Source organism: Octopus sinensis, linkage group LG6 (genome assembly GCF_006345805.1).
Source record: "Octopus sinensis linkage group LG6, ASM634580v1, whole genome shotgun sequence".
Classification (NCBI taxonomy): Eukaryota; Metazoa; Mollusca; class Cephalopoda; order Octopoda; family Octopodidae; genus Octopus; species Octopus sinensis.
The window spans coordinates 113,513,988-113,531,924 of NC_043002.1; the positions used below are offsets into that span (position 1 = coordinate 113,513,988).

A 17,937-nucleotide genomic window follows, 5' to 3' on the forward strand; every position below is an offset into this window, starting at 1 on the left:
ATTTATGAGTGTAGTTCTAAGTTCCTGGAGATGTGTGTGTCGGGTGTTTGTGTCTGATATTATGGTGCAAATCCTTCTAGCTAAACAAAAAGGGACATTTATTCTAGTGTGTCTTGGGTGGCATGAATCAAAGGGTAGATACTGCTTGGAGTCTGTCGGTTTATGATAGATATCTGTCTCTATTTTGTTGCCGACTTTCTTAATGAAGATGTTTAAAAATGGCAATTCTTCTTCGTTATGATCTATCCCGAACTGAATATTTTCATTTATTCCATTTAATAGTATTTTAAATTCCTCAAGTTTTTCTATACTTTCATCCCAGAGGATGAAGCAGTCGTCGAGATATCTTTTCCAGTTGTTCTGGATATAGGTGGAGAAAGTGTTTCCATATTTCTCGAGTGTTTTCTGGTAGAGTATTTTCTCGAGGTATTCCATCACTAGGTTGGCAAAAGAAGGCGCAGTACGCGTACCCATCGCTGTTCCCGATCTTTGTCTGTAGAAATTATTATCAAAAATAAAGTAATTGTTTTCTAAAATAAATCTAAGTCCTTCTATTATAAGTTCTTTATTTATGCGAGTTGGGAGTTCAAAGGAGTAGTTGTTTAGCCAGAAAGTGATCGCTTCTATTCCTAGGGTGTGAGGGATGTTTGAATGAAGGTTAATTACGTCGAAGGATACTAGAAGGGTTTTCTCATTGACTGTTTTTGGGAGGTGGTCAAGCATGTCTATATCGTTTCTTACGTAGCTTTTAATGTGCTTTAGGAAAGGTTTAAGAAGTGTGTCTAAGAAGTTGCTGAGGCGGTGAGTTTCACATGCTGGGCCTGCTATTATCGGTCTAAGTTTAAGATCATTCGGTGAAGGGATTTTGATGAGTATGTCAGTAGATGTTTTGCATGTTTCACTAATTATTTGGTTTTTGTGAACTTTAGGGATACCGTAGAACAAACTTGATTTGCACTTAAAGTTAGTAATGTATTCGTACTCCTTGTCCGTGAGTCCTTCGCGGTATGTGTTGATTAATGTCCTGAGGTTATACATTATTTTTGGTTGATTATAATGTTGGGCCCTTTCATAATATGTTTCATCTCTTAATAGGGATAGCACTAAATTTTTATAATCGTTTGTATTCATTAAAACTACCGCGTTGCCCTTATCTGCCTCCTTAATTGTTATTGTTTTGTCTTCTCTTAGTTTGATGAGGTCGTTCCATACTCTTTTGTTAAAGTTTTGGCTGTATTTTTGTTTCTTGGTGAATTGAAAAGGGGAATTAGTTATGTAGTCACAATAGCGGTCTAAGGCTTTATTCTTTCCCTTGGAAGGGGTGTAATCGCTGTAGTTTCTAGCTATTGATTCATCATATATTTGTTTGCCATGAAATTCCTCGGCAAGTCTTAGTTTCCTACAAAATTCCAAAATATCGTCTTTCATTTCTCCCTTGACCTCAAGTGGCCTGAACTCTTTACACGAACACCACCCTGTACATAACTCCATGTCCCCCTACATGGCCTTGCTTTTTGCTTTTTGAGCAAAAAAATTAACTAACTAACTAACTAACATTTCATAGTAATTTGAACGTTGTGGAGTTGGTGTAAATTTAAGTCCTTTGGAAAGTATGCTTATTTCGTTAGGTGTAAGTTCTTTATTCGAGAGATTGATTATTTTAATTACCTGTGCTTTCTTTTGTTTGTCCATACATATATATATGTATATATATATGTATATATATATGTATATATATATATATATACATATATATACATAACTTAAAATTGAATAGAAGATCTGAAATCCACCTGATGAATGTCCTTAGAAGAGACACGAAACAATTGTAGTGGCGAATTTAATTTTATTTAATTTATATTAAATTTTTTTATGTATTGGATTAAGTCTTTCTTTGTTTGATTTGCAAAATAGTGGTTTTGTCTCTAATTAATATTATATATATATATATTATATATATATATATATATATATATATATTATATATATATATAAGGTCCCAGCTGATACGATCAACGGAACAGCTTGCTAGTGAAATTAATGTGCAAGTGGCTGAGCACTCAACATACACGTATACCCCTAATGTAGTTCTCAGGGAGATTCAGCGTGACACAGAGTGCGACAAGGCCGGTCCTTTGAAATACAGGTACAACTCATTTTTGTCAGCTGAGTGGACAGGAGCAACGTGAAATATAGTGTCTTGCTCAAGAACACAACGCGTCGCCGGGAATGGAACTCACGACCCTACAGTCGTGAGCCGAATGCCCTAACCACTAAGCCACATATATGTATGTATGTATGTATGTATGTATGTATGCATGCATGTATGTATGTGTGACCTCGTATGTACCGTTGGCGATTTTTTTCCTCTGTCTTCCCTTCCTTGGATCTTTCCTTCTCCTATGTTTCCGACGAAGAGCTTCGCTCGAAACGTTAAAACCTCCTTCTTCCCTTCCTTCCTGAGCGTCCAATAATACTATATTTGTTCCACGTCCTCGCGTTGTTGTGTTTTTTTGTGCTTTCTTGTTTGGATTAACTATATATATATATATAGGTAGGTACGTACATATATGTATATATATATATATATGCATATGTTTTATTTATTAATATATTATATGACGGAACGCACGCATCCCTTTCTAAGTAAGATTGTTCTTGATATTAATTTCGATGCGCACTCTTAACCTTTCTGTCCCCTTTTTTTCTCAGCCTTCATTCTTTGATTTCCTTTTATTCTACTTAACTGTCTCTCCCTCTCTCTCATTCTTCACTCTCTCTCTCTCCCTCTCTCTCATTCTTCATTCTTTCTGGTTTCCTCACAACCATTCCCCTTTCTTCTCTCCCTTTCTCTTACTCCTCCTCCTCCCTCCCGCTGTTAACCCGCGACGAGAGCCTTGCCACCTTCTTTCTCGCCTGACCTTCTTGAGGTGTGGACGGCAATTTTCTTTGCCCCCTTCGCCGTCCACAGAAATAGCGTTCGTAATACTTTTTTCATTCGGCTTAACAGCCCTTCTTGTCTTGTTATTTTCCTTGTCCTGTCTTTTACTGCTTATATTTTGTACTGTCGTTACTGTCCTGTTTTTGTTACCATTTTTACCCCTCTGCAAAAAGATCTCAAATTTTATTTGATTTGCTTTTCGCAGGAAGGAAAGTTTCTATCGAAGATACGTCTCGCCTTCACCTTCGAAACGTAGAGTAGATGAAACCATGGCGACTGAAGAAGGGGTTTTTTCCTTGTGTTATTTGTCCTGTACTCTATTTTTTTGTTGTTTAAGAAAATTGTCCAGTTCCTTTGGTTTGTGTCTATGTTTTCGTTTCTCATTGTGTTCGACGTTTTTTTGGTGTCCTGTACTCATATATGCGTGTATATATACATGTAGAGGTAGGTACGTACATATATATATATGTATATGTTTTATTTATTAATATATTATATGACGGAACGCACGCATCCCTTTCTAAGTAAGATTGTTCTTGATATATATATACATATATGCATAAATCATATACATACGCACGCATAGACGGACACATACTCATAATTATGCTTTCAATTGTGGGAGTGGAAAGGAAGTGGGTAGGTAGATACAGCAGGCTTGTCTAATCACGAGGTTTAGAAATGTTCTACTCAGCTTTTTGACTGACAGTTACAGCATATTACTGATGTACGTGTTACAAAAATTAAGCTGACATCAAGTCAACTGAGATTCTAATTTCAAAAATTCAAATCCCCCGGGCTGTTATGTAATATATTTCCACGATTCATCTTGGAAATAAAGAAAGGAAAAAACAAACCGCCTCCGTATTTATAGTCCGCTCTACCAGCTCTGAAGACGACTAATACTTTTCTTCAAAATAATTCTGATATAAACACTTCGGTACTAAATCATTTTTGAATTCAGTTCTTCTTAATTTAGATTATATATTTTACTAACGTGACTGAGTCAAATGGATTTTGTGAATGAGTCAAATTGACATTATGTCTGTTATTAAGGATCTTATGTAGCGAAGTTCACCTTTCCATATTTGGCATTCGTGAAAGATTTTGGATAAATCCTTCAAGCTTGTGAACGCAACATACATAACACATCTAAAACTTAATCCTAAAGATTAAATTTCTTCAGAAACAGAACGTATTTAAAGTGTTTGAACTCTGATGAATTGTTGACCCTTTACAAAGCCCAAGTAATACCAACATTATTACCTATACTGCACCAAAAATAAAGCAAGCTGACTGATTAGGTGAATGACTCAACATATTTGTCGTTTTTCTAAGTATCAATAATACCCTCTCTGTCTGAACTAGTTAGCATAGTCACACCTACTCCATCTTGAATCACTTACCTCTTCCTCTAATTCCAAAGCCACGCGTAAAACACATGGACCAATCCCTCTTCTGCAGAGCTTCGACCTTCCGGAATTTCCTCCACGCCTACGTGTTTACTTCAAAAGGAGATTTATATATGATCGAAGCGACATCAACAAGTGATCGGACATTATTCACAGGTCGTATTCATTTCCCCTACCCAGCCTCCGCTGACTAATCTATTAAGATAAAATCTCACCAAACTTTTTTTATAAATGATATATTTAGATTACCGTTATGATCTTTGTCGTCAAAGTCATGTTTCAGACTTCTTGCCTCGGTAATTTTCTCGGAATTCTAATCTGAACCCTTTCTTAAATTTATAGAACATTGGGATCTTTTCGGTTTGAACGGCAGTTTTTTTTAAATAATTTCCACGTAACTAAACACTTTTAAACTTCGTATACTGGTAGAATGTGTTTATAAAACATCTTTTTCTCTTGGCTTTATTGAGAAAATTCTATAGTTGTAAGATATTTGGTCTTTAATTTCTTGCATTTCGGCAATTTCAACCAATCAGTGACGTCTGAAAACGATTTCTGCCGTAACATTTTATGGCGGCGTCATATGAAAATGTCCCTGTTTTTTTATGAGAAAAAAAGATACCCTGTGGCCATAAACTGAGGGGTCACTCGTAAACAGAGCTGGATAACAAAACCGTTCCCTCTTTAGTGTCCACCCATAATTATGACCCTAGTATCGATCTATTGGATTTCAATCTGTTTTAGGGTTAGGGTTAGGGTTAGAGTTAGGGTTAGGGGTTGGGTTAGGGTTAAGGTTAGGGTTAGGGTTTAGGTTAGGGTTAGGGGTGGGGGGAAGGGTATCTTTTTTTCTTCAGAAATGTAAATAAACCCAATCTGTTTCTTAAACGAGGGACATTTTCATATTTCACCGCCAGAAAATTTTACGGCAGATGTTTTCACCTCAATAGACGTCATTGATTGGTTGAAATTACCAAAATGAAGAAAATATCTTACAAATATCTTACAAACTACAGAATTTTCTCAATAAGGCCAAGAGAAAAAGATGTTTTATGCGACATATTCTACCAGTATACGAAGTTTAAAAGTGTTTAGTTACGTGGAAATTATTTTTTAAAACTGCCGTTCAAACCGAAAGGATCCGAACATTGTTCTCAGTCTGTCGTCAGTATGGATATTCTGCTGTTAATTGTTCCCTATTTGTCATATAGTTTTCTCATTCCGCATGAGCCAGAGAGAGAGAGAGAGAGAGAGTATGTGAGTGTGCATGTGTAAATTTGTTTATGTTCAGTTATAATAAAGACAAATTTACATTAATCTGCTAGGTTGCTCTATACTATTGTAGAGTATAAATTTATTATTCTTAAATAAGAATGTTGTTGTTGACAGTGACTTCGAAGTTTCGGCCAGTCTGTCGAATGGCTTAGGTGGCCGAAACTTGGAAGTTACAGTCAACAAGATTCTTGTTTAAGTATATCTTTATATATAAAAGTGAGGTTGTGTGATGTCTGTCTCCTACGATTTAGATTCCTAACTACTCCCACATTTTGCGGTGCATTTTAACCAAAACCGGGTATCTTATAGTCGTGATTCATATCGAGCCCTTCTGGGTATTAGCGCGCGTCTACGATGAGTCTACGATTTAAAAAAAATTTACCATCAATTTTTCTCATTTTTAATGCATTTTTGGCATATATAAGGGAAGTAACTCTCTAAAAATTTATTATTAAATCTCAGAACGTAAAAAACTACAGTAACACCACCCACCCCCTTTGTGGTTAGCCATATTGAGATGGCTATTATACTTTACATCTCTAAAAATGCTTATATAGTTATTTCCCTTACAAACCCGAGCAACGCCGGGTGATACTGCTAGTATATATATATTATTTGACTAAACCAAAGATTAGACTCACAGTCATTAGCCGACACTCAATCTGTTATTTTATTCGTTATCCAACCATCACGAAAACATTTAAGTAATTTTTAGTTGGAGCTATAACAAAATTTCGTTTCACTGCAGATTTAATGCTCTTTCTTTTTTAGTGAAAGACTTCTTGTTTATGGTATTCATGTCTATGTTAATCATCATCTACTGTCCTACGCCCACGTACAACAAATTAAACTGGGTCAATCCAGAACGAACGTCGAACTGATGATCACTGCACAGATCACGCTCAGCAGTTAAATAACGGCTGACGCGTTTGCTCTACAACTTCTCTTGCCGAGGCAAGTTTACTGGTTTCGCTCATTAGACTGCAGCTAACTGGGATAACACCCGTTTAATTCTATAGATATCTATTTATTGGATGGCTAAGTTAACTTAGGACATAAAGGAACTCACACACATACATACACACACATACACACACACACATACACACACACAAACTATGTGTATATGTATGTGCACGTGTGTATGTATGTATAACTGTGGATATAGTAGGAAGCATTTTCCCAGCGTATCACACAGGAAATCGAACGTGGAAGATAAAGAGATTTTAGTACATTTTCCCAAAGAAATAAGTTTTGTTCTTGGAGAAAATGGTTCCTGGAAGATTAAACATGACAATAGAGCAACATGACCCAGAAAGACGGATGTTCCTTTTCCAAACAGTGGTTTAAGATAATTTGTACGATCAGGGAAATTGTGGAGAGGAATTGGTTGTTATACTCTAAACTGGGGAATTTGCTACTGTTTTTTTTTTTTTTTTTTTTTTCAGAGGAACAATTGTTGTCAATTTCAAATTTTAGCAAGGAAGGTTTCTCCACCTGGAGAAAGTTGAATCTAAGACTACCTGCCCATGGCACAAGCCCTTCTCATGGAGCTTGCATGAAGAAATACTTGATCTTTCTATTTCGACTCCAGTGTTAGACTACGCTAGCTACTGGACTTCACAACGCTCCGCGTCCTGCCCCGATAGGCGCGGTAGCCCGGTGAGCAAGTCCGTTAGGTCCCTCCTACTGTCCGGTTCACCGCTCCCACCTATAAGGATCTGCTATCTCAAAATGACTTAGTAGTTCCAGGAAGCAAGCATTACCTCTTCTATCAGAACACGAGCCAGCATAATCTACGCGTGCGTCGCAGAATTTGTTATAATCTCTTAGCACAACTAGACAATGTGATGTACCCGCAAACTACTCCGGGTTCCGAAAGTACTCACTTTGCCCGTGGGTGCATAAATTGCTACAAGTCTGATAATCTTACCACGACTGAGCATTAAATCCATGACGACCAACCTACCTTCTGGATCTGAAAAAATTAACTTTTTCTCAGAAACCCGGTTTCTTTTTAACAGGACCAACACCCTACTCCCGCTAGTAGAACAGCCCGGAGAGAAAAAAACTCTCGTAGCCATCAAATAGCGGGAGGAGATCTCTTGGCCCCCTTAACTGGGTTTCCGTAGCAACAATGACATCCAAATTGCACAACCTGATGTCATTAAGGAAGCGACCTTGCTTCCAGCTTGACCCCAGGCCACGCACATTCAAACAACCAACATGAATACAAGCCATCTACTTACCTTGGCATCAGTGACTTTCGGTCTTGTCCTTTTACTTTAGCCGGGCCCGTGGGGTGGTTTGACACGGACTTACTGAAGTCCAACCTCGGAGGTGGGGGCTATGTCTGTGGGGAAATATGATTTTAATATTGCAAGGTTTATATCGTCTATTTGGAAGTTTTGTGTAATGTTCTTTGAAGATTTCTGCTGTAGGAATATTTTTAATTCTAGATGTTAATTGTTCATTCGTGGCATTTATTGCCACTAATAGTAACTTGTGCTATATTTTTTTCCGGGACTGGAGGGGAGGGATGATTTTCCTGGGCTGGGCGGAGGGGATGTACGTGGGGAAGGGATATCGGGACTGGAGGATGGGGATTGGAGTAAGAGAGAGGGGAGTTTATCAGGGTTGGAAGGAGGGGATATTGGTGTTTTTTTTTGGTGAATAGTGGTGGGGAGAGGTAGTTTGAGTTTCGTGTGTGTATGTTGAGGGAGCTTTTTTCTTGTTCGAGCTGGATGTTGAGGGGGTGGGATTTGGGTCCTTCCTTTTGGTTAAATTCTTCCTTTTTAATGTAGAGCATCCGTCTTCACTCCCAGCTGGTTGAGTGTTTTCATTGCTGGTCGGTCTTCTGTGTCTCTGTCTCTTCTGCGTCCTCTTTTTGGGCCGTCTCCACCTTACGAGTAGGACAGTTTGCCCGAATGTGGCCTTTCTCTCCACATTCGAAATACCGGGGTCTTCTCCTTTCCACCATTACCCGTAAGGTGGTTTCTTCTCCGAGGTGTATGTTCTCTACGATCTTTTCCAGGGTCTGTGGCGCCGCTTGGATAATGACCTCGAGGCCTTGCTCCTTCCAGTTCTGCTGGTGTATTATCGTTATTTCTTCTTCTATCCCTATTAGTAGGGCTGGGAGTAGCCAGGAAACGTTTATTTCTGGCGGGATCTCGTCTATCGTGATTTTTTATATGCGCCTGCCTAAGTATGTTGGCAGCAACACAATGTCCGTGGTTCTCAAAGGTTGTACTGAGTATGTTTTTGCTTTCTCTTCACTTTTGAAATACACTACTATAGTGGCAAATTGTTTGCCTCTGGTCAGATATTCTATGTCCTGCCATATCGGCTGTAGACATTTTTCTATAGCTTCTTTTGGTGCTTCGTCTAGTTTCTTTTCCTTTACAAGAATTTTGAATGCGACTTTTTTTTTTGCTGTTTTTTCTATAATTTCACTCGGGAGGGTGGCCTTTACGTCATATCCCTCCTTTGAAAACATGTTTTGGTGCTGCATTGGAACATTTTTGTCAATACATAGTTTCTTTTTTCACTCCAGCCACAACTGCAAAATTAATCTTTTTTGCCGGTTCGACAAGTTTTTCTGCCGTCAGCATACTTAATATTCCACAGTTCTTTTCACAGTTTTTTTCTTTTCCCTCTACAGGGGAAGTATTCATTTTCAAAAAAATAAATTGTGGAAAAACGCCACAAAAAATGGATAATTTCCCCTCACAAGGGGGAATAAAAGTTCACTCTCTGTGCCATACGCATAATGGTATTACTAACAACACAAAGAAAAGAATGCAACAACAACAATTTCAACAACAATTCCAACACTAACCTTGAAGCAAAAATACACCACTGAATTAATCACCAGTAACAAAACCGCAAGCGTTTCGCCTCAAATAATACAATATCACATAAGCATTTTATAATGTCTCTTTCTTTTCTGGAAATTCACCGTGTACCAGCAGCTGATGGCTCACGGACTGGCACCGGTCCGCAGACCACCACTTTAAGTAGCATTGCAATAGAGTTCATTATGTAAGTCCTCGTTTATTTTGTCCGTCTTCATGTTCTGAGTTCAAATTCCGCCGTGGTCGACTTTGCCTTTCATCCTTTCGGGGTCGATAAATTAAGTACCGGTGAAGCACCGGGGCCGAAGTAATCTACTATCCTCTCCCCAAAAATGTCAGGCCTTGTACCTTTAGTAGAAAGGATTATTTAAGTCCTCGTTACCACGCCAGACAAAATGCTTAGCGGAATTTCTTTCAGCTGTGTTCAAATTCTGCCGAAGTCAACTTTGCCGTTCATTCTTTAGAAGTCGATATAATATGTACTAGTTGAGTACTTGAGGTCGATGTAATCGACTAACATCTTCCCCAAAAGTTTCAAGCATGGTGCCTCTAGTAGGAAGAATTATATAAGTCCTTGCCTGTTTTAGTGATTTCCATATAACTACGCCTTTGGGCAAATTGGTTTCTGTTTAATTAAAACAATTTCTTATTTTGTTTTTCATTTACGTTTTTGCAAAACGTGAGTAGATTGTAGGGTACCATTAAAAGTTAATTATAGTGTTTAGAGAGATTATAATCTGTCCTATCTTTCAACCTGGCCTTCAAATGCATTTTTATACAAGATAGTAAGAAAGGCTGTTTATTGTAGACATGAAATTAGGACATTTATCAGCTGTTTATCGTTGATATGAAATTAGGAAATGGAAAGATTTTGTGTGCTCCCAAGGAATTGACAAATTTCAAGGGAGTGATACGGGAGTGCTGAGTTTAGAGGGGTCGTGATTTTACTTATAATACTTTGAACACAATTTAAAAAGAAAATCTTTGACAGGAGTAAAAAATATGGATTTCGATAAAATATTAGGTCGTCAAGTATGAAATTTGTAGAAAAGAAAAAAAATTGCTAATGTTTTATAAATACAAGGAATAGTTTTATTCATCAAAGTATGCACCCATGTTGTCAATACATTTTTGCCATTTCAATGGTAGCTTGTGCATCCCGGAACTATAATTGCCTGGCAATCTAGAGTTAATAAAATCTTAGAAGACGTGTTTTACAGCATCGTCGGAATTAATTTGTTTTCCTTATCAAAAAATTTATCCAAATTCTGGAAGAAGTGGTAGTCAGTGGGAGCAAGATAAGATGAATATGGTGCATAATAGAGAACTTCCAACTCCAACTCCTGTAGTTTCGCCAATGTCATTTTTGTGATGTGTGGTCTGGCGTTGTCTTGCAATAAAATAGGGGTGGATCTGTTGACTAATCTAGGCCGTTTTTTTTTTTGTAAGTTTCTGCATCATTTGGTCCAGTTGGTTGCAGTATACTTCGGCCATGATTGATGAGCCAGGTTTAATGAAATCATAATGGATCACACCTGCGCCAGACCACCAAACACACACCATCAGCTTCTTTTGATGAATTTTTCTTTTTGGACAGTGTTTTGGTGGCTCGTCTTTGTCCAACCATTGTGCTGAACGTTTACGGTTGTTGTATTGAATCCATTTCTCATTGCATGTTGCAATTCGATTCAAAAAGGATTCATTTTTGTGACGAGAAAGTAGCATAATGTGGGTTTCCGAACGTTGTTGTTTCTGATTTTCATTGAGTTCATGTGGAACCTACTTATTCAACTTTTTCACTTTACCGATTGGAACTAGATGAGTCAATATTGTTTGCTTGCTAACACCAAACAACAACGATAATTCACGGGCACTCTGAGATGGATCTAACTCAACAGTGGCTTTCAGTCCGTCATCATCCATCTTTGTTTCTGGTCGACCGCGTTGCTCATCTGTGAGGTCAAAGTTAACTGAATGAAATTTTGCAAACCAATTTGATACTGACTGCTGTGTAATAACATTAGAATGAAATACTCCATAAATATTCCGAGCTGTCTGTGATGCTATATTTCCAAGAAAGAACTCATATTTCGAAACTATACGAATTTCCGACTTATCCATCTCTAAACAAAAATAGGAAAGAAACGATTTATAAATATTTATCAAGCGTAAAATGAGTTAGAATAAGGAAATAGATGTGCCAGCTTTCTAACAAAAAATAAAGCTTGTCAAAATATAATCATAGCGCAAAATGAGCAGCTGTCAATGTTTACCATATACCTTACTACAAATTTCGTATTTGACGACCTAAGTACCAGACAGAAACAAATATGAGTGTCTAAATACTTGAAGGTGGTGCTACAGCTTGCCTCCAGTCTCGTGATTAAACCAATAATAAAATATCAAAATACCTCACAGCTCTGTAATTCTACCTTCCTCCCTCTCTTTCTTTATCTCTCTCTCTTTCTCTCTCTCTCCCTCCCTCTCTCTCTCTCTCTCTCTCTCTCTCTCTCTCTAATACGTATACAAACGTTTCTGCATACACGCACGCGAGCAACAGGCTTCTTTCATTTTCCGTCTATCAAATCTACTCACAAGGTTTTGGTCTGTCCAGGGATATATAGTAACAGACACTTGCTCGATGTGCCAATCAGTCATATTGAACCCGGAAACATTTGGTTGGGAGGGAAACTCCTTACCACACAACCACCCCTGCTCCTATGTGTGTGTGTGTGTGTGTGTGTGTGTGTAAATATATATGTAGGTATGTATAAATATATATATATATGTATGTATGTATCTATACATATATATAATATATATATATATTTATATATGTATATATTTATATGTGCGTGTGTTTATAAATATATATAAATACATACATATGTATGTATATACATATACATATATGTATATACGCATACATACATACATACATACATACATATATATATATATATATATATATATATATATATATATATATATACACGCGTGTGTGTGTGTTGGTGGGCTTTGTTTTACAATACCTTTGCAATGACAATCATTATCTTTGTGAAAACTGACGGTTTAGTTAAAGATAACTTTTCCCATCACTAGCCATTCATAAAGGCGACCATCTCCCCCAAAACTAAAAGAATTTGACTGTTGTTTATATAAGTGATGAAAATACACGAGATATCCTTCCACCAAATCACTTGTGATCGCAAACGTCAAGAATGTACATATATATATATTATTGTTCTGCAAGTTAACGCTTTCTTTATAACAATTGCGACAGCTGTGGACTGTAAAAGTTGTTTTATCTTAATTACTGAACTTCGTTGTCTTCGTCATCGCCGACATGATTTACTAGATTTAGTACGATCAACATGATATAAGTCGTAGCTTCCAGATAGAGAATCTGTGGAATTTTGCTTCGTTCCTTGTTATCTTTAATGAATTCTGTAGACTTCGTTATGTCTAAGTAGAGTAGTTACGTACTTACATTGTTTTCGCATTCACGGCGGTGAGATAAGGAAGGGTAGAAGACCGAATTGCTAAGTATATCAGAAATCACGCCAAAACTGTTGACCGCGAATGCTTTAATAGACGGAGTAAATTATTCACATTACTCGACTAATCTTATTTCATTTCATTAGCAATACTTTCTTTCAGTTATTCTACAACAAAGAATAAATCACGAATATTCTAAAGACTGCTTTTATTTATCTATCCATGTCTTATAATAAAGTACATTGATTTGGTGTATGTCCGTGTTATCCTCAGAAACAATAAAATGAACAGTTACAAACCGCGTGCGTGTGTATGTGTGTGTGTGTGTGCGCGTGCGTGTGCGTGTGTGTGTATGTGTGTGTGTGTGTGAAATCGTTAAATCAGACACTACATTTTTTTTTTAAATAAGTACATTCGACTAAAAAATTCTTCAAGGTGGTGCACCAGAATGGCCGCAGTCTAATGACTTAACCAAGTGAACGATAAAAGATACTTATTTCTTTTAAGCATAGCACTTATTCTATCGGTTTCTTTTATAGAGTAGGTTACTCTGTAAGTAGATAATATATGTAAACGTAGGAAATGAAGAATGGGTGATAGAGAGAATTTAAGCAAAACGCACCATCTTTCATTATAAAAGATAGTAAGCTATCATTGTTTCCATGTCATCAACGCAACAAACCAATTGTAGCTTCCACTATCTTTTTTAAATAGTCTACATATTCAATGTGGAGGCGCAATAACCCAGTGGTTAGGGCAGCGGACTCGCGGTCATAGGATCGCGGTTTCGATTCCCAGACCGGGCGCTGTGAGTGTTTATTGAGTGAAAACATATAAAGCTCCACGAGGCTCCGACAGGGGGTTGTGGCGAACCCTGGTGTACTCTTTCACCACAACTTTTTCTCACTCTTTCTTCCTGTTTCTGTTCTACCTGTATCTCAAAGGGCCAGCCTTGTCACTCTCTGTGTCACGCTGAATCTCCCTGAGAACTACATTAAGGGTACACGTGTCTGTGGAGTGCTCAGCCACTTTCACGTTAATTTCATGAGCAAGCTGTTCCGTTGATCGGATCAACTGGAACCCTCGTCGTCGCAACCGACGGAGTGCCACATATTCACTATCAAAGAGCATCTTCTAATAACATTACTTCAGAATATATGAACTCATCATAAATATTTTTCCAATTTCTATGGACGAATGTTTCTGTAAACGTAAACATGATTATCATTAAAAAAAGCCACCCAAATTATTAACATGAAAATAGCTCGCCGCCATACCTTTGGTCTACAAACGTGTTATGTCCACTCTCTACCACGAAACTGGCTGGTCACGTTCCTTCTTTTACTCTAGCTCTCTCAACTCAGTTGTCTCTCCCCCTCATCGAAGCCATTTTGTGTCCGCCATCTCCACTGACTTTGCATTAACCACTCTGCCCACTTCATCCCAAGAGAACGCCGTTCCTCTAGATTTCTGTACAAAGCAGAGATCCCAAAATATATCCCCCAAAAAAGCAAAACAGAATCTAATATATGTATAAACGCATACCTGAGTGAACAATTTATTTAGCAATGTCTATGTTTTGTTCTTTCAACAATATAGTATTACTCATTATCATTTTAAGTAAGAATTCGGATTAATCTCTTACATTATCTGCACTTCCCTAACATTCTTTTTGATCGCATTACCTGTTATCACAACAGGCTTCTCTTTATCTCACTTAACCTCAGAGATCGTATTTACAGTAAATGAACTTGTCGTACCATAGTAAGAATGCCCCTTTTATCTAAACTTTAAGAAATAGAAGCAGGCTTTATGACACTGGAAATGACATAAATCGCACGAAGCTGAAATTTTGTCAACGAAAAATACTAGGTTATTTTTATATTGTTAAATACCATCTCTGACTGACCTCAAATAACAATAGCTCACAGTTCTCAATGCCAGGAGATAGATTGTTGCTTTTTACCTTTTAGAACTGCGCCTTTGTAACGTCTTTTTATCGGAATTTGATCTCGGGCACAGAAAGCTGAAACAAATACCGCTAGACACTTGCTTACGGCTTTACAGATTTGCCGTGTGTTATACGTGAATTGTAACAGTTTTGTAATGCACATCAGTATAGTACTGTGTATTAAGTATGTCTTTTCTCTTTTTATCTTTTACTTATTTCAATCGTTAGGCGACGCCTAGCTGGGCTGGGGAACCGCCTTGAGGGATTTTAATCGAACAAATCGACCTCGGGACTTAAGTCTAGTACTTATCTGTCGATCACTTTTGCCGAAACCGTTAGATTACGGGGACGTAAACATATCAACACCGATTGTCAAGCGTTGGTGGGGACAAACACAAAGACACACACACATATTCATATATATATATATATATATATATATATATATATATATATATATATATATATATATATATATATTCATATATATATATATATATATATATATATATATATGTATGAGCTTTCGGTATCCGCTTTCTAAAATCCCCTCACAAGGCTTTGGTCAGCCCGAAGCTATAGTGGTAAACAGTTGCCAAACGTGCCACACAGTGGGACTGAACCCGAAACCATGTGGTTGGGAAGCAAGCTTCTTACCATACAGCCACGTCTGTGCTTTCTTTTATTTAAAAGAAATAGGTATAAGTAATCTGTGCAGCTGCATACTCATAACGAGTGGTAGAATGCAGTTAAACAAAGAATGTAAATCGTTCAAGATGAAGGATTTTGTTTTGGTTATGGCACTTTTATTTGATCTGGATCCAATTGCTAATGTTTTAACCCAGGTCAATATTGATCGTGAAAACTTTAGTCAAAGATGTTCCAACAGTAACCGTTTTGTCTTTTTACGAGTATCCCCGACTAGATTATATGACGTCTTATATTTCTTTCTATTTTAGGACAGTGGTCTGAGAGGGACTTAGCTGCTATTTCTGGTAGGTCGAGCAGCTGTGTAGCAGGTATATCAGAGGTGAATCACAACGTAAAGTGAACCTGCATCGTTACACCTCTAACGGTAATGAATCCTTAATCATACAAATTAGTAGGTATTTTTTTATATTAAATAACTGTTATGACCTTGACATAAACTTTTTTCTTTTTCCTTTTTTTTTTTGCATATGGTTTTATAGAGATTATGTCGTTGGGCATTTTCATTTGCAAATGAAGACCTGATCCAATTGTTCGCAAGGATGTGAATTTCACTAAAGGCATGCATGCAAGGTGGATATAAAACGGGCGATGAATTGAGTCTGTTACGCCATAACTCAAACGCAAAGAGTTGAAGCAAATACTGAAAGGTAACCCTTCTGATGCTCCAACACTCTCGACAAATCCATTGGATGGAATATTAGTTTGTTTGTTTTTTCATTTAATTGAACTCAAAGAGTGATGGGTAAAGTAGTACTAGGTGGAATTTGAACTCAGAGCGCAGGAAACCGGAACAAATGCCCCTAGGTTTTTGTTCAACGGCTTTACCAATTCGCAGTATTTTATACGAGTTGTAACAGTTTTGTAAAATATATCAGTATAGTATTATGTATTGTAGTGTATATTCGTGAAGTATGACGATATGGTCATTTAGTGTACAGTCATGTAATATTTTTTTCTACCATAGGCACAAGACCTAAAATTAGTATTTGACTGGTACCTTATTTTATCGACAACAAAGTCGACTTCAGCGGAATTGAACACAAAAAGAAAGGATCTGGAAGAAATGCCGTTAAGTATTTTGTCCGGTATGTTAACGGTCCTGTCAATTGTACTGTAATAATGGGAATGAATGTTAAAACATTTACCATCTAAATCCTGGAGCATGGTTTCAGACTTTTTTTAGCAAATGAAATAATTTGCTAGGCGAAGTCTTCTTCAGCAAGTACACCTTAGATTAAACATATATACACTATGCAATCCAGTATATGCCTCGAGCTTATACATTCTAATTTTTTTAATTTATCGCGCAAGCGCAGCACCTTGTAGGCAGTAAATAAAAATGCCGGCTTTTCAATTCGAAAATTATCCAGAAAAAAATTAATCAATAATTAATAATATCAAGGGTAATAAGAAATATTAAGAATTTCTACTACCAGTGGCCTAGCGTGTAAAAATTTAGTCAACAGACTATATATTATTCATATAAATACAGAGTGCATTTAAACACATAAGAGGCATCCATCATAGGACTCCCTGCACTTTAGACAGAACAGTTAAATTCCAAACCACTATTAGGGATAAAACTTCGAAGGGAATGAAAAATAAAAACACTTACCATCTAAATCCTATTACCCTTGGTAAAAATATTTACCATCTAAATCTTATTACCCTTGATATTATTAATTTACAAATGAATTTACAAGCATGATAGTTCTAGTAGCTGTCCCTGGCAGATTTGACTGAGGAAATTCGGGCAGATTTGACGGAGGAGACTTTGGTGCTAACTTCGAAATCATGATATCAAATTAACCAGCATTCCTCCTGCATCCTTGGCGGAGGTAAGATGTTATACTTGTTCACTAATTTTTTTCTTGTCTCATGCCTGTATTATTATAGTGATCCTTCTGTAGCTCAGAAGTATTTTCACTTGTATTTTTGACGACGCGGGTGCATATGTAGTACCCTATATATATACATATATTATAAATATTGTGTGTGTGAGTCTATAGGATGGGTGCGGGTGTTTGTGCGTTACTTCTTATTTCTCGTTTCCTGTCCTCAGGCAATTGATTCTATGAGGCTGTGTTCCGGTCACGTACATAATAACTTGACGGTAATTCCTGGACCCCATATATGGGTATACAACAACGTCTGAACAAATACAAAATTAATAAAAGCTTATAAAATTTCTATAGAGCAACATCTGTTGATAAGGTGATCTTCTTCAGATAATTTTTTAAATATATATATATAAATTCATATGGAAAATAGTACAAGAGTTTTCTTGAAAAAATCCAG

The 17,937-nt window shown here is 37.0% G+C and overlaps 1 long non-coding RNA gene across 1 annotated transcript; it reads left to right on the plus strand.

The window, feature by feature from the left end:
• Positions 1–2,094: 2,094 nt before the first annotated feature.
• LOC118763765 lies at positions 2,095–17,505 on the plus strand. The gene is made up of 3 exons (XR_004999519.1): positions 2,095–2,106; positions 6,532–6,533; positions 17,411–17,505. It is a non-coding gene; the product is annotated as an uncharacterized LOC118763765 (long non-coding RNA).
• The last annotated feature ends 432 nt before the right edge of the window (positions 17,506–17,937 follow it).